This window comes from Passer domesticus, chromosome 20 (genome assembly GCF_036417665.1).
Source record: "Passer domesticus isolate bPasDom1 chromosome 20, bPasDom1.hap1, whole genome shotgun sequence".
Classification (NCBI taxonomy): Eukaryota; Metazoa; Chordata; class Aves; order Passeriformes; family Passeridae; genus Passer; species Passer domesticus.
The window spans coordinates 2,491,920-2,512,595 of NC_087493.1; the positions used below are offsets into that span (position 1 = coordinate 2,491,920).

At 56.5% G+C, this 20,676-nt stretch overlaps 2 long non-coding RNA genes across 3 annotated transcripts in view; one reads left to right on the forward strand and one right to left on the reverse strand.

Moving 5' to 3' along the window:
- Positions 1-491: 491 nt before the first annotated feature.
- Positions 492-8,474, reverse strand: LOC135284375 (uncharacterized). Its single transcript, XR_010349778.1, has 2 exons — positions 8,294-8,474; positions 492-684 (listed from the first exon to the last, which is right to left on the reverse strand). It is a non-coding gene; the product is annotated as an uncharacterized LOC135284375 (long non-coding RNA).
- Positions 8,475-8,634: 160 nt separating this feature from the next.
- LOC135284140 (uncharacterized) overlaps positions 8,635-20,676 on the forward strand; it is a 43,838-nt gene continuing 31,796 nt past the window's right edge. Inside the window, exons 1-2 of one of the 2 annotated variants that reach the window (XR_010349628.1) lie at positions 8,635-8,908; positions 14,850-15,297. This is a non-coding gene — a long non-coding RNA (uncharacterized LOC135284140). The remainder of the gene's footprint in view (positions 8,909-14,849; positions 15,298-20,676) is intronic. The other variant, XR_010349627.1, reaches the window with a different exon arrangement.

A 20,676-nucleotide genomic window follows, 5' to 3' on the forward strand; every position in this document is an offset into this window, starting at 1 on the left:
TTTCAGGTATTTATTGGCTCTCTCTCAGCAGGTTTGTTTAGTCTTGCATGGTCAACCAGCCCTTGAACAACTCTGTGCTGGATTCCTGGGATTGCAGCTCGTGGATGAGCTCCTGCTTCCCTTTTTCCTGGTTATTTTACCTAAAGTCCTTCAATTTCACTGTGCCACCTCAGGGGGATGTTCTCCATGTGCTTCCTTAGGAGCTGTGTGAGGTGGGAGAGGTCAAATCCCATCAGTCCCAGAAAGATTCCAACTCCACTTCAACCCACAGGGTTGTTCCTAATGGGAAAGAGGGAAAATCCCCCCATGTGGGACCTGCAGCTGGCCCAGCTCCCATTTCAGTGCCTCATTTCTTGTTGTGAGGCTTTTACAGGGTGCGGGGTTCGTGTGAGAACAGGGGAAAACATTCCTGGTACCGCCTTGGTTGAGATTTCTGGGAAGTGTTTTTTGTGCCTCATAATCCTACCAGGGGGATCTCCAGAGCAGGAAACGGAGCCTGAAGGTTTATTTTAATATAATCTTACAAAATGCTGATGATAACTGAAAAGCTTTTGTGTCCAGGGCTGGTTCCTGGGGGAGGAATTGTTTCAACCTCGGGCTGGTGCCTCTCGTGTTCCTGCAGGAACAAGGAAAACGTTCCTGACCGGAGCTCCCAGCTCGTCTCACACGATCCCTCTGCTGTGCCTGCAGCAGAAACAAACCCGGCTGGAAACGGGGTGGGGGGAAGAGAACCCTGGATCTGCTCTCCTTTGGCTGCAGAATCATTTTCCTGCCATAAAATCACCAGCAGGAGCCAAGGGAAGATGAGGTCATAGGGAAAAACACGGCTTGGGAAACAATGGAGGGAGGTGCTGGTAACGGCTGGGGTGGGGATGTCCCACAGCCCGCGGCGTCCCGGGGACCCCCAGCTCCTCCAGGGACCCCAACCTCCATCAGGAACTCCAGTCTCCATCAGGAACCCCAACGTCCATCAGGAATCCCAACCTCCATCAGGAACCCCTTCTCTTCCAAGATCCCAACTTCACTGGGAACCCCCAGGACCTTCACCTTCACCAGAATCCCAACTCCACTGGAACTTCTGTCTCCTGCAGGATCCCACCTCCATCAGGACCTCCATCTCCTCCAGGATCCCATCTCCTCTAGGATCCCACCTCTTCCAGGATCCCACCTCCATCAGGACCCCCAGCTTCCCCAGGATCCCATCCCATTGGAACCCCCCATGTCCTCCATGACCCCAATCCCACTGGAGCCCCCCATCTCCTCCAGGACCCCAATCCCATTGGAACCCCCCATGTCCTCCATGACCCCAATCCCACTGGAACCCCCCATGTCCTCCAGGACCCCAATCCCACTGGAGCCCCCCATCTCCTCCAGGACCCCAATCACATTGGAGCCCCCCATCCTGCCATTCCAGTGCTACTCCCCCCACTCTGTGCAGGACACACCATCAGCATTCCCAAACTTTTTTTGCTCCCCTTTCCTTCCCAAGGTTTAGACTGGAGCATCCCAGCTCCTCCCACCCTGCTGTGCCAGGCCAGGCTGGCAGCAGGGGCAGGAGTGAGGTTGGATTTCAAGCACAAATCACGTCTCACAACGTATTTGGCTTTTTCCTTTCCTTTCCCACGTCTAATTTATCCCACCTCATCTCTGCTGGTGGATGGACACAAATCCAGGAGGATCTGCTGGTCCTTTCCCTGAAATCCAGCATTGCTGGCGTAACCCTGGAGGTCAGACAGCCCCAGGAATTTGGGGGAAATCTCTTAACTCGTGTCTTGGTGAGGATTTCACCAAATCCCTCCAGTTTTGGGTGGAGAGAAAATCCTTTGGAGAGCCGGGAGATGAATGATGACACCAGGGAGCCCCCCGGGGCCTCCCGAGTCATTAAACAAATTAAGTGTTAGCAGGAGGCCCCTGTGATTGCGTGTGAAACCCCCGGGGGCTCGGTAATTGCTCTGCAGCTCTGGTGGGTGGAAGAGACAAAGAGATTTTGGGGGGTTTTTGGGGGATTTTGGGGATTTTTCCTGCCCTGGCGCAGCCAGCAGCAGCTCCAGCCCTTTTTGGATTCATGGAGCGCTCGGAGATTGGGCTGTGCTGGAGCAGAGCCTGGGATGAGCTGGGATGAGGTCCCTGTCCCCGGGGGAGGTGTGGGGAGAGCTCCCAGTCCTGCCCAGTGCGCTCCAGTTCCCTCATGGACCCAGCTCCCAATCCGCGGCCACCGCTCCCAGCTCTGCCAGGCTCCAGAGGAACATTCCCATTTCATTGGAGATGGTTTTCCTTCTGAGAAGGTGACCAGAGCCACCTCCCCCCAAAAAACCCGCGTGGCTATCCGAGCTCCCGTGGCTCCAGAGAGATGCGAAATTCCCGAATTCCGGTTTCCAGGGTTGTCTGTGCTCGGCAGGATGAGAACCCCTGAGGAGAAGCATCGGGAGCCTCCACGGGAATCCTCAGCTCTGGTTTTCCCAAGCTCCCTCTGCTTCCCAAGCTCTGCCTGGGGTATTCCTTAGGGATACCACAGTTTTGGATTATCAGCTGATCAACGCTTCTCAGATCAGGATATTTGATAATCCCAGCGGGAAACATCCCTGCTGCTGGAATGCCACCAGCCACGAGGGGATGATGGCCCTTCCAGAGTCGAAGGGAATCCAAATGATTTGATTGGATTATTTAACACAGACAGGACCAGCTCCACCGTGCTGCTGGAAGGGATTCCCACGGGGAAGGGACGCAGAGCCCCGCGGGGGAGGTGGGAACTGTCCCGGGCAGGCTGAGATTCCATCCCCGGTGGGGGTGGCTTCCCTCTGCTCTTTTTCCCTTTCCCTCCCCCTCTCCCTGAAGCTGTCCCAAACAAGTGCTGCCTTCTGGCTCGGCCTTTCCCAGCTGCACAAAGGCTGCCTTGTGCCTCTGAGCTCCAGATGTTCCTCATCCCACAAAAACTCCAGCTCCAGGTACCTGTTCCCCTGGAGCACCGGCTGGCCTGGCAGGGAGCTCAGTATTCTGGTCGCAGAAATATTCAGCTTTTTATTCTGGCTCTAATTGTGGTTCTCCCTTGGGATCTCACAGAGGTGTCAGGAATTCCCTCTCCTGTGGGCTCAGGGCTGGGCAGGAGGTTCCTCCCACCTTGGGGACACAGGCTGGGGACATGAACCCTGTCCATGCAGCAGGTGAGCCCAGGAGCTGCACAAATCCTGGGGGTCGGGCTCTTGTCCCAGGTAACAAATGATGGGACAATGGGAAACATGCTCAGGTTGCACCAGTGGAGGTTGAGGTTGGATATTGGGAAGGACTCCATGGGAAGGGTTGTCCAGCCCTGCACAGGTGGTGGAGACCCCATCCCTGGAGGGACTGAAAACTATGTGGATGTGGCACTTGGGGACAGGGGCAGTGGTGGCACTGGCAATGCTGAGGGAAGTTGGACTGGGTGATCTTAGGAGGCTTTTCCAACCTATTCTCTAATTCCAGGGACACCTTTCTCCCCAAAATCTGGGGGAGGTGAGGGATGAAGGTACCCAGGGGATGTATTTTCCATGGAAGGGATGGTGCAGGAGCAGGTGAAGGACGTGGTGATGGCCAGGGCAGCACCCGAATCCCGTTGGGACTGGAGAGGCTCCTGATCTTTGGGATGCAGGGTGGGAATCCAGGGAGCAGCTCCACCCTCTCCTGCAGGGACCGGTCACCGCGGGGCTCTCCCGGCCGGGAGCAGGGAGTGACATCTGGAAAAAGGTGTCACCCCCCCGGCTCCCAGCCCCCACAGCGCCTCATTCTCCTGGGGAAACGCGCCGGGGGCAGGAGCAGGGAATGGCTTCGGAGCAGGGAATGGGGAGCGGATCCCGCCCCGCAGCCCGGGCACAGAAACCCCTCTCTGTGGAGCACAAGCGCCTCTCTGTCCCCTCTGTCTTCTCTTCCCTTTAATAATCGTCCCCTTTTGTCCCCACACATTTCCCTCCGTGCCATTGTCCCCCTGCTCCCTCAGCCCGTCCCAGCCCGGGAGCTGCTCCCGGGGCCACCTGTTTTTTCCATGTCCTTTTCCAGGACACCTGATGTATTTATTTTCATTGCCGGTTTGTTTTCTTTCTTTTTTTCTGCTTTTTTTTTTAGGGTCTATTAAGTTGATTCCTCCTTCCCGTGCCCTGGGAGCCGCGGTTAATGAGTAACCACAGCGAGCTCCGAGGCAGCTGCCTCACACAAACCGACCGAGACTTTTTTGGAGCTGCATAAGGGAACGTTTGTTCTGCAGCCCTCAATGGATCCTTGTGCAGGAGGCAAGGAGTGTGGGGAGAGAAAGGGAGACACTAAATCACTGCCCTCCTGCTCGGAGCAGAGCTCAGAGCTCAGCCCGTGGGGCTGCTGCTGCCTTTTCCTCAGAGGTGGGGGCTGAGTTACCTCGGTGGGTTCAGAGAATGGATTTATCTCCCCAGCTGAGCACATTTTTAGGGATTTTTTAGCTTTAAGGCTCCTTTTAAGTGGCTTAAGGATCAAACACTGAGCCCATCCAGACGCTGGCGTGGCAGGAATTGGGATTTTCTGTGTCCCTGTCCCATTGAGGAGCAGGTTTGGCTCTTGGGGTTCAGCATTTTACCTGTCCCCTTCCTCTGCTTTGGGTCATGGTGATTTGGGGTTTTTTTTCTGACATTTCCCGTGGGGTTTGAGGCTGTGTCCCTTCCCTGGCTGATGGGGCAGGGTCTGGAAGCTCCGTGCTGTGTCCCAGTGTCCCGTGTGACCTTGGCCACGGCATTTAAACCTCTGTGCCCGTGTCACTGAGCAAACAGGTGACGCTGTGCCTCTGCTCACCCTGCCCTTGTCCTCCTCCTCCTCTCCCAGGCTGCTGCGAAGCTCCTGGAGCCTGGCTGGGATCTCAGGAGCAGGCAGAGAATTCCAGGTACCAAACTGCTCCTGCATGGAACGGCTCTCCCTCTCTCTGTGGCTCCAGAAAAAGCTTGGGAAAGAATTCCAGGAGCATCAAGTCCAGCCTCCATCAAACACCACCCTGTCAGCCAGAGCTGGTGGAGAGGAGCCACCTGTGCTCCTTTCTGAGGGACAGGGACTCCCCCAGTGCCCTGGGCAGTTCTTGCCGTGCCTGGCTGCTCCTGCAGGGCAGGAATTTTGGAACACCCCCCGGAGCCTCCCTGGCACAGCTCGAGGCTGTTTCCTGTCCCTGTTCCCAGGAGCTGATCCCACCTCACCCGCTCTGCTCAGCGTCTGAGGGGCTCAGACCCCAGGGCTGGTGCTGGCAGCAGATCCCTGTGTTCCTGGGGCAATCCCAAACTGGGACTGCTCCCTTTGTCCCCAGAGCACAGCGGGGTGTGGAGGGGACAGGAGTGTCCCCAAGGGCTCCCCATCCCTGCTGCAGCTCCCTCTGAGGATTCCCAGTGCTCCTTCCCAGGCCTGTGGGCCAGGCTGCGATCCAGCACCAGGCAAGAGCTAAAAACACAGAACCACATTTTCCTCCTCTTTTACAAACCTCAGCTTTGGGGCTTGGGTTTAATTTCATTTTTCTTTTTTAATTTGGGGATTGGCTGCAGTTTTGGGGAAAGATTGGGGCTGTTTGTGTTTTACCTGCCACAGCTCCCTGGAGCAGCAGCTCTTTATTGGCTCCCGCAGCACTTGGCTCTCTCAGCACTGGAAAGAAAAAGCTTTTTGTTCCCATATTTCCATATATTTATATGGATTTAACTGGGCTGGGGAGGGTATTTGAAGGTCAGAGGACTTGCAGAGGTTACTGTGCTGGCCAGGCCTGGGAAAAGGGAACAGCCATCCTGTGGGAACTCATTCCCAGCTCACCCTTCCCTGTCTCTTTATTTTCCCAGTGCTGCCCATCACTAAACACTTTATTTTCTTGTTTCTCTGGGAAAAACCACCAGCAAATTCCACGGTGTGGATTTATGGATGTGCCATTCCCAAGCTGGGGTGGGAAAATCAACACGAGCTGGGGCTGTGACCCCAAACTGCTCCACAGAGCGTTGGGACCAACACGACCTTGACAGAATTAAGGGTTTTCCTGGCTCCCCCTTCCCAGGGCAGGGCTCCCGTTGCTTCCCAGAGCTTTCCCTGTTTTCCTGGAGGAGTCAACAACCCAATCCTTCCTCCTCGGCAATTCCTGACCATTGGGAGTTCTGTATCTTGGGAAGATTCTGCTGGAGAAGAACCAGCCTGTCCTCCTGGTGGTCTCCTTGGGAGCCCCAAAACCAGCCCTGGAGTGAGGAACAAGACTTCCCTTCCTAGGAGAACTCTCTTCCCTTCCCAGCAAAACCCTTTTTCCAGGAGAACCCTCTTCTCTTCCCATCAAAACCCTCTTCCCTGGAAAACTCTCTTCTCTTCCCATCAAAACCCTCTTCCCTTTCCAGCAAAACACTTTTTCCAGGATAACTCTCTTCCCTTTCCATCAAAACCTTCTTCTCTTCCCAGGAAAACTCTCTTCCCTTCCCAGGAAAACCCTTTTTCCAGGAAAACCCTCCTCCTTTTCCATCAAACCTCTCTTCCCTTCCCAAGAGCCCTTTCCCCTTTCTCTGGCCCTTGCACTGAGGATTTCCTCCCTTCAAAGCTCCCCCAAAGCTCAGCCCCAGCAGATCCAGTGGCCACATTCCCATGTTGGATTTTGATATTTGCAGGGTGGACTCGATGATCTTGGAGGTTTTTTCCAGCCTGGATAATCCTGGGATTCTGTGCTCTGATCTGCAGATCCCTGGGGATAAAGGATGATTCCAGCTGCTCCCAGTGGATTTTTCACAGCTTGGGAACATCTGGCTGCCATCCTCCCACCCCCAGGCTCTTCCTTCCCTGCTCCATGGGCAATCCTGCTCCTCCCCTGCCCACCCCGCCCGCCCCAGCATTCCAGGGCTTTTCCCTGTGGCTCAGGAATGCGGGGCAGGAATGCTGTGCTCTCCAAGGAGCCGGGAAGGGGCACGGCTGGCACTTCCCACAATGCCAGCGTGTTTGCAGGGCCGGGATTGCTGCCCCACCTGGAGCTGGATCCCTTTCCGGCATCTCCCGACACCTTCCAGCATCGTGGAGGCACAGCCAGGGCTGGGAGCATCCCAGAAATCAGCGTCAGGCTCCTCTGGGAATGAGTCCTGCAGCTTTCCATGGGAATTCCTGCTGCTTTGGGGGTCTCTCGTGGTCCCTTACACCCTCAGAGGGTGACACAAAAGCTGTGGCAGAGCCTTTTTGGCTCCAGAGTTTTTTTTGGGAGATGATGTCTGACAGCTCTGTGTCCTGTGGGCTTGTTGCTCTGAAGGAAATGCCACTGAAAAGGGAGTAAAACTTTGGGATTCAATTCCAAAAAGGGAAATTTGCCTTTGGAAATCCCAGACATCCAATCCCACGGCTCTGTGAGCCCTCTGGACACCCAGCTCAGGTGGTGCTGGATCAGTGACACTTGCCACTGTCCCAGGCTGCTCCAAGCCTCATCCAACCCAACCCTGGACAATTCCAGGGATCCAGGGGCAGGATAAGCTCCATCCCTTGGAGCTTTTTCCCAGCTCTTTCCTCTCTGTGAGCCCCATTCCACCTCTTGCCAAACAGGTTTGAATTTCCAGACCGTGGCTATGAAAACGCAGCTCAACCCCCTCCTGCACAGCACTAAAATATGGCTTTTTCCCCTTTTTTAATATCCCCTAAACGATGACCTTTTCCCTCCTTCAGCAGGCAGCCAACACAAGCACAACAATGTGATTTGTGCAGCGTTTCAGCTGCGGTTTCTTCAAGAAATTCATCTGCTCTCGAAGCAATTACGGGCAGGGAAGCATTTCCACTCCGGCTTCGGGCCCTGAAAAGCTGCCAGGAGGGATTTTTTCCCTTCCTCTCCTCTCTCCCTCTTGCTCTCTCAGCCCCCCTTGTCCTAAAAAACTTCTGTGGTTTTGCTTCAGCAGCAGTTCTGGGATGGTAAATCCCAGCCTGGTGCAGGTGGGAAGGGACTGGAGCTGTGTCCCTGGCCCTGCTGGGGTGGGACATTTTTGGGAGCGGGTTTGTGCAGGATTATCCCCCCTGAGCAGCACCTTCTGCACCCTCCCCTCTGCCCCAGCTCCTGGAGGGGACAGCGGGCACGGTGCCACCCCCTCCTCGTGCCTGCTGTGCCCTGCAGGGCCTTCCCCACAGCACGTGGGGTTCAGAGGGCACCTGTGGGACACGGCTCCGTCCTGCCGGGTGACTCTGCCAGCACCCAGGGCTGGGGAGAACGGGCTCTAAATGAGCCCCGAAGTCAACAGCACGGTTAATTGCTCATTCATTCCTCGGATGGGTTAATAATTAAGTTAAATTAATAATTGGGAGAATAATTAAACAAAACAATAAGCCATACCCGGCACGATTGAAGCGCTCGCTGTTCGTGCCGGGGTTTTGGGGTTACTCATTCACTTTAGGGCCGCTGTGGCGTCGGGCTGGCTGTGCCAGGGATGCGGCTCCCGGAATCCCGGGGAAAACTGGACTTTTCCAGGCAAAACCATCGGCTCTTCCCTCCCTGGGCTCTGGAGAGCAGCGGGGTCGGGGTCTTGGTGAGGAGCAGAACCGCCCCGACCCTCGGCTCCTCCCGAACCGCCCGAGCCCTCCCCGTCCCACGGAGCGACGGACGGACGGACAGAAGGACGGAAAGCGAGAGGGAGGGACAGAAGGGCGGAGGGAGGCGGCTCTAGGCCGGGGGAGGAACTACAAGTCCCGTGAAGCCGCGCCGCCCGCCCGCCGCCGCGGGGCTATAAAGGAGGGAATGGCCCGGCAGCCGCAGTCGGAGCATCCCTGGCTGCGGCGGAGCCGCTCCCGCCGCCGCTCCCGGGGGTATTCCCGGTGGGAGCGGGGCGATACCCGCACTCCCGGAGGCTCTGCAGAAGGAGGATGAGGAGGATGCCGCTCCGAGCACCGGGGGAGCCGCAGCCCCGGGAGGCTTCGGGCGCTGCCGGCGGAGGTGGAATTGGAATTGGAGGTGGGTGCCCCGCTCGGCTCGGGGGGTGCGGGGCTCAGTGCGGGGCTCCTGCGCCCCGCACTTGCTGCCCGGCACAGGGGGGCTGTGCCGGGCACTGCGGGTCCCCCCGGTGCCCGCAGCTGCTGTCGCTTCTCCCCCTGTGCCATCCCCTTTGTGTCCCTTCCCCTGCCCGGGGTCGGGGCTCCGGCCCGGGATGCTCCTGGTGCGGTTTTCCCCTTCTCTCCGAGGAAAAGCGCTGGTTCCCTTAATCGTTTGCGTTTTTTTTTTAAGGTGGGGTTTTTTGGTGTATTTTTAGGGACTCACACTCGGCTTTTCCCTTCCCTGCCGTGGGAATTCGTTCCCCAAAATCTCGCCCCGGGGCAGGTGCTCGGGCGGGGCTTTGGGCAGCCCCGAGCCCGTCCCCTCCCGCCGGGCTGTCCCAGCCCCGGGCCGAGCCGCTCGCGGGGTCTGGGATGCACAACAGCACTTTTGTGTGAATCCTGGAAAAAAATATGAATGACTCCCTTCTTTTGCTGGCTACAACAAAAAGACCACACCAGTCTAGACCTGCACCCGACGGCACAGACAGAAATTAGCGCTGTCTGCTCCGCTCCGTGGAGTGTCCTGGGGAGCTCCAGCCCGGGATCCCTCCGCAGGGCTGCTGCTTTGGGGAAAGGATGTTTGAGCTTTCTCTGATAGGAACAAGAGGGTTTTTTTTGCCCGGACATTGTTGGCGTTGCTCGCTGCTGGCTCGGAATTTCCTCCGAAGGCTGCGGGAGTTGCTCAGCTTTGCTAATTGAGACATCTTTTTATAATCACGGGCGCAGCCGCGGGAAGTGGGGGCAGAGCGCTGGTGACTCAGGCCCTGCGAAGAGAGAGGCTGCGTTTGGCTTTGCCCGGGGCTGTGCAGGGGAGATCCCAGCTGGGAAACTGCAGCAGGGCTCCCGAGGACAGCGGCCCTCTCTGCTGGCAGCCAGGTGATGCTTTCAGGATGTCAAATTTCTCATTTCCCTGTAGAGCTGCGGGGGAGAAATCTTCCTGGTTCGCCTCAACCCTTCAAATATGAAAGCTAAAGTTTAAGGCATCACCCCCAGGTGTGATCTGCTGTGTGAGAGAGGTTGGAGCCCTGGTATGGAGACAATCACTTTGTGCTCATTTTCTAAGGCTTTGCTGCAAAACCAGCTCTATCAAGATTTGGGTTTTTTTAAGCTTACCAGGTGTTTTCCATGTTCAGGTGTCCCAAAACAAAGGTTTGGGAGATATGGCACCCCTCAAATCCATTTGATGCAGCAGTGATTGCCCCGTTTGGGACTGTGAGGAGACAGTGGGGTCAGTCTGCCTCTGGGAATATCAATCCTTTGGGAAGAGACTCCCAGGTGAGGTGTGAAAAGAACCCCAAATCCTGATTCTTGTGGGGTCAGGAGGAGGCAAAATCCCACTGTGGGCAGGAGTGGTGACACCTGTGTGGTGTCTCCTGAGGCAGGAGGGATTTTGGGGAAGGCTGAAATGTCTCCTGAGGAAAAAGGGATTTTGGGGAAGGCAGAGGTGTCTCCTGAGGAAAAAGGGATTTTGGGAAAGCTGACCAGGGCAGGGGGAGCAGGCTCAGGTGCTCTGCTCTGGCTGGTATTAGGAGCTGCAGGTGCTTCTCCTGCCCAAGGGATTTGGGAGCAGGAGTGTCCCTGCTCACTCTGCCGAGCCAGGAATTGAGGGCTGTGGAGTCCAGCAGGATCCTCCTGCCTGCTGAGACAGGGAGAAGATCCCAAATGGGCTCGTCCCACTCTCTGGGGTGTTGGCAGGATCTGGTTTGGAGGTGCTGAACTGGGGCTGTTCCCTTGGCTGAAGGATCGCCCAGATCCCTCTGGAATGGCTGGGATGTGCCGGGGAAGGTGGGTTCAGCCCTGAAGGGCTGGAAAATGAGGAATGTCCCAGCAGCAGAGTGGTGTCACCTGCAGTGTTTGAGGGACAGCTCAGAGTTAAATGGGATTTTGAGGGGTTCAGGGGGTCCCTAAGCTCAGGTGTCACTTCAGCTGCACCTGGCTGAGCTGGGCTCAGGGTTACAGGTGTAGAGAGGGCTTGGGGAATGTTGGGACGTGGCTTTTTTTTAGGATTCCTCTGCCTGTGACATCTGGAAGCCTCCAGCTCTGACCTGGCTCTTCCAAGGCTGAACTTTTTCCATTCCCCCCTCCTGCCTGGTTTTAAATCTGTTCAGTCCAGCAGCATCCCTTCTCCCATGCAGTTTCTAGCAGCAGATGGCTCAGATCTGGACAATTTTGGACTCAAGCTCCTCCATCTGGGAATTCTCCTGGATAAGGAATGATCCTTAAATTTTCAGAGATCAAAAGTTTAGGGCCACACCCACCCCCCAGACAGCGGGGGGATCACGCCAGGAGCACAATGCAGCTTCCTGGGGGGTTTGGGGGTTGTTTGAACTTTGAACAGAAAAGCAAAGCAACAAAAGAGAGGCCGAGGAGAGCCCAGGCTCTGCAGTGCCCAGAGCTGGAGCTGCTTTACAAAGCGTGGCCTTGTTAAGCCGGGCCGCTTCCACCACGAAGGATGGGTTTAAAACAGAAATAAGGGGGCAAAAAAGCGCCCCGTGTTGGTGTAAACACGGCATGGAAAGGCTTTTATTGTAAAATAAATGCTGCTCCTTTCTGAGGAGAGCTCTCAGCGCAGGATTAGGGTTTGCTGCCTCACGACTCCCTGGGGACTCTGCGCCTCTGTCCTGCTCCCGGCCTGATTTTAGCCCTCCAAGTCTTCCCCTTTTCCTTTTATTTTTTGGGTTTTTCTCCCTCTTTGGCAACACTGGAATTGCAGGAGGAGCTTTCCTGGCCTGGCAGGGGGTTTGTTGTCACCTCGGGCCCTCCTGGGTGCGGAGCTGATGAGGTGCGAAGGCCTCGCCCGGCCGTGCTGCTGCCGTGCCCTCAGAAAGGAACATTCTTCCCTTTCAATTGGCTGCTCCTTCTGCCAAGCCGCAGATGTTTTTTTGAGGGCTAAAAGCTAAGCCTTTAAATAAATGTGTTTGATCCCTGGGTGGTTGTGCAGCTTTCCTGAGGAAGAAAAAAAAAAAAAAAACAACTCGGAATGGGTTTTGTACGGGGAGCAAACGTCGTGTGCTGGGGTTGTTCCTAAAGCTGATTCCTCAGGTTTTATTCCTGCTTTTTCTCCCTGGCAGGGGATCAGAGCGGCAGGAAAACCTCCCGAGGGCTCTGCTGGGTAAAGCTCAGCCTAAAGCAGCTCGAGCCTTGCTGGGAGCAGGCTGGGATCAGCAGGGCCGGAGGGGTTTTGTGCCCTGCGGGAGCTGCAGGCTGGCTCTGAGGGTCTGCCCTGGGCTGCTGGGTCTCCCTAGATCCTGCAGGACTCCTGGATCTCCTTGGGCTCCTGGATCTTCCTGGGTCCTGCTGGGCTCCTGGATCTCCTGGACCTGGGTTCCTGGAACCAGTCCTGCTCAGGGTCAGGTGGAGAAGCTGCTCTGGGACCCCGGTGTCACCTTGTCCCCAGTCTGAAGTGGCTGCAGTGTCACTGCTGTCACTGGAGTTGCTTCAGCTCTGCTGCTGCTCCTTTAAATTCACTCTCAGGCCAAAGCATGAGGGCTTTTGGAAGTTTTTAGGAGAAAAGATGTTTTTGGGGCACAGGGTTCCGCTGGTAGGCAAGAGGTTAGGATATCAGAAAGCAGTTTTCAAAGAAAGAATGATAAAGTTCTGGAATGGCTGCCCTGGGAGGTGGTGCAGTCCCCATCCCTGGGTGTGTTTAACAAAGCCTGGATGTGGCACTGGGTTTAGTTGAAGTGTTTGGGCTGGGTTGGACCTGATGATCTTTAAGTCTCTTCCAGCCTGGTGCTTCTGTGAATTCTGAGGTGCAGCCAGGGGTGCTTTAGGAGCTGTGGGGTGGCAGCTCAGTGGGTTCCTGTGACGCTGTGCCTGCCCATCCTCGTTCCCTGCAGACAGACCTGGGGCTGGCACTGCCCCAGCGCCAGGGAAGGTGGCCCTGGAGGGACAGGAGCTGCTGCCAGTGCTGGCACCTGGCTGCCAGTGACACCAAGAGGCAGGTGCCTGTCCCTGAGGCTGGAACTGCAGGAATTGCAGCTGACAGGAGCTTCCCTGCAATTCCAGAGCCTGGAGAGCAGGTCCCTTCCCTGCTGGGGGGTGGGATGAGCTCCAGGAGGTTTCCTCACAGCCAGCTCTTCCCTGGGCTTGGTTTGCTTCTTGTTCCAGCATTTCCTGAGCAGCTGGAGGGGAAGAGGGAAGGAGGGATCTTCTGGGGGCTCCATTTGGGTTTCTGGGGAGGCTGCACTGCAGCCCCTGGGGTGAGGTGGGGGCAGGAGGGTCCTGCTGGGCTGGGTCTGGGGGGGACCCGGCCACCAGTGGCCAGTGGCAGGGAGTGGGAGGTGAATCCATCACCCTGGAGGGGTTGGGATCTGTGGTGGAGCCAGGCTGGAGGTGAAGGTCCCCAGACAGAGCTGAGCTGCTCTTCCTGGGCTGTGTGGGACTGAGGGTGTGCAGAAAACGCCCCGTGAGCTGGGGAGGGGGAGCTGCTCACCTGGAGGGCCCTTTCCAGCTGTTTTCCATGGCAATGCCATCCTCTGGCTGCAGGGATCTGCGCTGTGTCCCTGGGAACAGCGGTTCCTGCAGCCCTGGCAGGATGGTGGCATCAGTGGGTGTTTAATCCCTGTTCCTGGGACAGGATTTTCCTGTGGAGGTAGAAGGACCTGGAGGCAGGAAAAGGTGGCTCGTGGAAGTGGCACCTGGCTGTGGGAGGGAGGACAAGGGCCAGGACATCTCCTGCTGGCAGGGTCCAGGCAGTCCCCTCCATAAAGTGCCCACGACCCTCATGTGCTTGTCCCTTGTGCCCTGTGCTTGTCCCAGTGGGATCTGTGGGATGTGCCCAGCCCAGGGCTCGGAGGGGGAGGGAGAAGCTTCCCAGCCCAGCGGCCTGGATGGGGAATAATGCTCCCCTTTTTATGGCTTCTTCAATTGTTCCTGAAAATCCTTTTTAAAAGGAGGAAAGTTCCTTCCTTCCTTTCAGCTCCCGGTATCTTGAAGAATTCACTCCATTGTGAGGCCAGGACAGAGACCCTTCTATGAGGGCTCTCCTCGAGCCCCCCTCCCCGTGCCCCCTCCCACCCCATCCCAACAAGCTCCCATTCTCCTCTGAAGAGGGTCCCTCTGTCTAACGCCAAGTAACTCTTAAGGGTAGCATTTATCCCGGGGCACTCAGCTCACAAAGAGTGCTGGAGTGTCAAATAAACTCCCCGCAGCCTGCAAAGAGCAGAGGAAGAAAAACACAAAACCCCCTTTCTTTCCACCCCTGCGGGGAAACAAATACGGACTTTGTGCCGGCGGCAGCGGCGCCCTAACGAGCCCGAGCGGGGCTGCTGCGAGCCCGGGTGGCCACGGCGGGGGCTGCGGGGGGACCTGGCACACGGCAGGGACTCCGAACCCCCCAAAAATCTGCTGGCTGTCCCCGCTGCTGCCCCTGCTCCTGCTGCCGCGGTTGGTTTGGGGAGGAGCTGCTGGGGTTGTCACCAGAGATAAGGGACAGCCACATCCTCCGAGCGCTGCCCAGACCCTCGGGGGGCTCAGCTCCTGTTCCCGGTGGGAATTCAGCTTGGGAATTGTCGCCTCTGGGTGTTTGCTGTGGTTCCTGTGAGGAATAACCCCGGGCTCTTTTCCCTGCGTGGATTCAAGCAGGAATCCTTGTGCCAGGAGCCAGTGGCACCAGTCCTGGCTGGGGAGGTGGCCAGTGCTCCATGGGGCTGTGGCCACCAGCGTGGCCAGCATGGCCAGCGCCTCTGCTCAGCAGCAGCAGGGAAATCCAGCTGCCTCCCGGAGTCTGGCACCATTTGGGTGCTGAGTTTGGGCATCTCTTGCAGGATGTGCTCAGCTGCCCTGAGCAGAGCAAGGCTGGACACGAGGTTGTGTCCAGGTCACTCCTGTCCCTCACCCTGACCTTTGTTCCTCCACAGGTTTCGGCATTCCTGCAGGGACAGCTCCCATCGGCCCAGGAGCTGCTGGAACCTCCTTGTGCCAGCGGTGGGGACACCAGGGCAGGAGTGGCACTCGTCCCCTCTGCCAGGGAAAGGCTCCCGAGGCAGGATCTGTCCCTGGATGGTTCCTCTGCGCTGGGATCCCGAGCCCTGAGCCTCGGCTGGGGTTTGGATGCTCCCTTCTGTCTGCAGCTGGAATGGCAGGGCCGTGCCTCCTGCTCCTCCAAATCCTGTGGATTTACTGCTTGTGGCATCGTCCTGCTGGGACTGGCTCGGCACAGGGAATATCCTGAGGGACGGATGGGGAAAAGCAGCACCTGCAGCCTGAGGCTACAATTCCCTCTTTTTCTGGGCTACTCTGAGCATCCTGGCTCTGCAGGAGGAAGGATTCCATGCACTCCTGGAGGACAAATCCTGCTGCTCTGATGTGAGTCAAGACATGAATTTTTCCTTTTAATCACCTTCCTTTTGGACTTGTTGGAAAATGATATTTTTCCTGTCTTGAGGGAAAAGCCTGCCCAATCCAGGGAGCTGCTGTGGGGGAATGAGGGAGCAGACAGGTTTGTTCTGACAGCTGGACTGGCTGCTTTAATCAATGCATGAATTCTCTAGTGCCATTCCAGCTTGAAGTCCCCAATAGGAATTTTTTTCCCTGGAGTTTTACTGCTGAGTGATGGATAAAAGGTTAAAGGCTGCAGCTTCCCAGGAGGTTTTCCTTTCCTTCCCTCAGGAGGGGAATCCTGATGGTTTTCCACTCTCCAAGCCAGTGGTGGCTGCAGGGGGGAACCCTTATCAGGGTCACTGGGGACAACGTGTGGCTTGTCCTGAGGGGCTTCTGGTGGCTCCAGGAGAGGAACTGAAAGGCTCCCTTTGGAAGGGAGGCTGCTGTGAACCTCCTTGGGATGAAAAATCCATTTTCCTGCTAGAAAACAATGCCAGACTTTGGAATTTGGGAGGATTTGTGCTGGTGTTTTCATCTGGGTGTGACATGGGACAAGTTCCTGAGGAGCTGCTGGGGGCAGCTGGGGATTGAGGGTGTTTGGCCTGGAAGAGGGAGGATGGAGTGGGATTTCTTGGGTGGGGAATGAGCTGCTGTTGACTACAAATCCATGAGGGTCTGGCGTTTGCTCTTCCCAGAGGGGGCAAATGCAAACCTGGAGCTCTGAGTGGCTGGAGCAGCTCTTGATTTCAGCCCTCAGGCACTGCAGCATCTGTTTGAACACAGCTGGGGCTGTGTTTCCTCTCAGTCACTTTCTGAGTGGTGCTGGTGCTGCTCAGACTCTCCCCAATCCATTGGGGTTGTAGCTCTCCCCTGATGATTCCATGGGCTGTGGTTCTCTCCTGGTGATCCCATGGATTGTGACTTTCCCCGATGATCCCATGGATTGTGGCTTTCCCCAATGATCCCATGGGTTGTGAATTTCCCCAATGATCCCATGGATTGTGGTTTCCCCCTGATGATTCTATGGGTTGTAGTTTTCCCCTGATGATCCCATGGGTTGTGGCTCTCTCCTGATGATCCCATGGGTTGGGTTGTAGCTCTCCCCTGATGATCCCATGAACATACCAAGCCCTTGACCTCATCCCTTTCAGCAGGAGTCTCCCTGTGCTGTCCTTGCTCTGTGGAATGCAGGGAAGAGGAGGAGGGATGAGATTTGTGCCCATGACCTCGCTGTAGTTCCACATTTTCCAGCTGAGCTCTTTGGGCTGAGTTAGGCAAGGATTTTATCACTGCACTGGTGTAAAGCAGCCCAGCTCTCCTTGGCTCCTCTGTGAGGTGGGGCTGGGCTGGGATTGGGGTTTGCTTTGGGTTTTTTGCATTTTTCCCTTTTTTTCTGTGGGATGTCCTGTGGTTTCTGGGTCTGTGATGCAGATTTTGGTGCTGTGGTGGCTGAGTCTTGTTGTGGTGCTGCACTTCTTCTTTGAATGGTTTGGATTTGGAATCTTAAAGTTTATATTGTACCAAAGATAAGGGACACCTTCCTTAGCATGAATTCCTGGCCAAGCTGGCCTTGCAGCCCTGCAGGAAGGATGGATCTAGCTGTGGAGCTCCTCCCCTGGAGCTGCAGGCCAGATCTTCATCAGGATCTTCAGCAGTCCCTTTTCAGTCCCTGGCTGTGAAATCTTCCTTGTCCCGAGCACTTTGTCCCCATCAATTACTTGGTCCAGGTCGGTGCTCTGGGTGTCCCAGAGCAGGATCTGTCCCTGAGGGATGCTCCAGGGAAGCCCAGGGCTGCTGGGGGCACGTGAGGTTTGGGCTCAGGGAAACCCACGTGCAAACAGTTTTAGGGACTCCCTGATGCTGCTCAGCCCCTGCAGCATCCCATGGAATCCACAGCATCATTCCAGCTGGAAAAGCCCTCAAAGGTCAGGGAGTCCAGCCAAGGCCACCACCGGCCCATGTCCCCAGTGCCGCAGGTTCCTTTGGGAAGGGATTTCCTACGGATCTGCCCCATGTCCCCAGTGCTTCTGGTTCCCTTGGGAAGGGGTTTCCTACGGATCTGCCCCATGTCCCCAGTGCTGCTGGTTCCCTTGGGAAGGGATTTCCTACGGATCTGCCCCATGTCCCCAGTGCTGCTGGTTCCCTTGGGAAGGGATTTCCTATGGATTGGGCACCACCGGGGGTCGGGAGCACATCCCAGGTGTGGGATGCTGGGTGCCGATGGGGGCTTGGGGGCACATCCCGGGTGGGAAATGTGGGGTTGGTCCGAGCGGGGTTGATCCCAGCGGGGTTGATCCCAGGGGGTTCCAGCGCGGTTCTAGCGGCATTCCCGCAGGATCGGGGTCTCTCCCGGGCTCGCGCTGACCCCTGGCGGCAGCAGCGGCAGCGCCTGCAGTTCCCAGTGGGGCCCGCAGGGGGCGCGCGGGATTCTCTGGGATCGCAGAATGGGGTAGGATCGGATCGGATGGAATTTAATGGGATGAACCTTAAATTCTATCCAGTGCCACCCCTGCCATGAGAGGGGCACCTTCCACTATCCCAGGCTGCTCCAAGCCCCGTCCAACCTGGCTTTGGACACTTCCAGGGATGGGGCAGCCAAGAATTCCTTCCCAGTGTCCCATCTATCCCTGCCCTCCGGCAGTGGGAAGCCATTCCCTTTGTCCTGTCGCTCCATCCCTTGTCCAAATTCCCTCATCAGCTCCTGTGGAGCTTCTTCAGGCACTGGAAGGGGTTTTAAATTTTCCCCAGAGGCTGAACATTCCCAGCTTTCCCAGCAGAGGTGCTCCAGCCCTGGAAAAAGGTGTAAAAACCTCATGGAGCGACCAATATCTTTGGGAGCAGCAGTTAAACACCGCAGGGCTGCTCCGGACGAGGTGGGATACTGCGGAAAATCCCATGCAGGGGGTGTTGGCTGTGTCAGAAGTCGCACGGGAGGTGACAGCGGCTTCCCGCGAAGCCACGGGCGCTGCTGGAGCCGCGTCCCGCGGCCGCTGGATGGCAGCGGAGCTCCGCGGCATTCCCGATCTGCGGCATTCCCGCTCCTGGCACTGCCTCCATCCCCCGCATCCATCTCCTGCTCCATCCCCCGCTCCTGCTCCGCTGGGCTCCCACCCCGCCGCGGGTTCCCGAGGGTGCTGCTCCCCGGGAAGGGCGATTCCAACCTCCCGGGGTGCCCATGGAAGCACAGACCCCAAACCCGAGTAGTTACTCGGAAGTTGGACTTATTCCTTGTGGGTCGCTTCCAGCTCTGGCCATTCCAGAATTCTGGAGAAGCCCAGTCTGGTTCTTGACTCCCCAGAGCAGAGGGATGAGGAGGGAGATGATAAATGTGATTTTTACGGATCTGCCTTTAGCCAAAAACCTGTGGCACTGGGGGAACCTTCTAAACTTTATCTGGAACGCTGCTGATCCGTGAATGTGGGATTTGGGGAGCGTGCCCAGGGACAGGAGCACACTGGGTGAGGTTTGTCCAGCATTCCCGGAGCTGTGCTCCTCGTGGGATGGCTCCGTGTGCTCCTTTCTCCCAAAAAAAAGCTTGCAAAGCTCCTGCTGTGCCTCTCCCTTCCCCTCCCTGCCCCAGCTCCCGGGGGAGAAGAGGGATCGGGATGGGGAGCCGGGGCTGGCTCTGCTGGCACACGGGAGGGGTGAATTACTGCGGGATAATCCCGCGGCTTTGGCTCCCTGGAGGCTCTTCCCGAGCAGTCCCCGGCTCTTGGGCTGGCACTTCCCGAGCTGAAAGGTTTCCCTGTCCGGGCTCCTCCCGAGCTGCAGCCAAGGGCGAATTCCAGCGGCGATACCAGCCCCGGGCTGGGTTTCCATGGTGAAGGCATTTGGGGTTTGCTGTGAAAAGCCGGGTTTTTGGGAAGTTTTCAGCCGGGAATGGCACATTTTGTCCACCCCCGGGCTGCTCCCTGTGGGGGAAGAGCTTTGAAAGGGCCCTGCGAGCCTTGGGGACAGCCTGAGCTCGGTTCTCACACTGCTCTGCACTCCAGGAGTCCCCTCTGGCCCTGGGATGCTGGGATTTGTCCTGGGATCTGCTTTTCCTCACCCAGGATCTGTCTCAGCTCCTTCCCCAGCTCCTCCTGCTGTTTGAGCCCACACTAAACCCGATTTATTTCATTTTCTGAGGTGCTGCTTCAGGCCCTCCCGTGTGAAAACCAAAGGAAAAAGTTGATCCAGGGATTTTGCATCTGAGGAGCTGCAAGTTGCACCTCCGAGTAAATGAAGTTTGTGTGACCTCATCCCCTCCTACCCTCATGTGTGTGTCCCTGGGAGACAAAAACCTGGTTAAAAACTCAATTTAGGCTTCCCAAGTGTTGCTCATCTGCCTTTCTAACAAAAAGGAGTTTTTGAGGTGATATTTTTGCCTTTTCTGGGGTGCATCTGGCCAGCCAGGACACCTCCAGTGCCCTGGGAGCTGCGCTGCGCCCTTGGCCTCTGGAATGCTCTTTTCATTGATATTTTCTGGGAACAAAAAATGCTGGCTTTGTATCCACTGCCCCTTTCTTTGCCCACGCAGAAGGGGAGGGAGGAAAAAAACGACTCAAATATTTTCTTGTAACAAAAGGCTGCGGGTGAATCTGGATCAGCCTCTCTGCTCCGTTTCAGGCCAAATCTCCAGGGTTTTCAGCGGAGAAATTAAAACACTGGAGCTTTCTCTTTTCTCCCGCAGAACAAACAGGAGCGGTTCCCACTTCCTCCCGCTCATAAACAAAACCAGCCCGACATCTCCAGGAGAAACCCTGCCAGGAGACTTTCCTTCCTAATTGTTTGATATTTTTTCAGCTCTGATTAGTATTCGGGAGTGCCTGGCACACGGGCTGCAAATTTCAGGAGCAGGCTCCGAGCAAATCCTTCCCTCTGCTTCCATCCCTTCCTGTCCATCCCCTTCACCTTCTTCCTCCCTCCTTCTCCTTTCTGCTTTGTTTCCAGTCCTCCTTCCTGGGCTGGTGGGGGCTTTTGGCCACCAAATGCGTGGCAGGGGCTTGGAACTGAGTGATCCTTAAGGTCCTTTCCAAGCCAAACCATTCCATGATCTTGTGACACTCCTGCTTTTCCCTTGGAAGCTTTGCTGCCCTTGCAGGAGCTGCCCCAAGGCTCTCCAGGCTTTCCCTGCCCTGCTCTGCTGCAGTTCCTTTGCTTCCAGGCTTTTCCCTGCCCTTGGGAAGGAGCCTGGCCTGGCCTGGCTGCAGAGGGATTCCCTTTTCCGTGAGGAAAGGGCAGGATCAGATTTGGGAATGCTCTAAAGCAATGAAGGTTGCAGGAAAAGCTCTGGGACAGAATTTGCCCCATGCAGGGAGATTTCCTCCTTCTGAGGAAAGGGCAGGATCAGATTTGGGAATGCTCTAAAGCAATGAAGGTTGC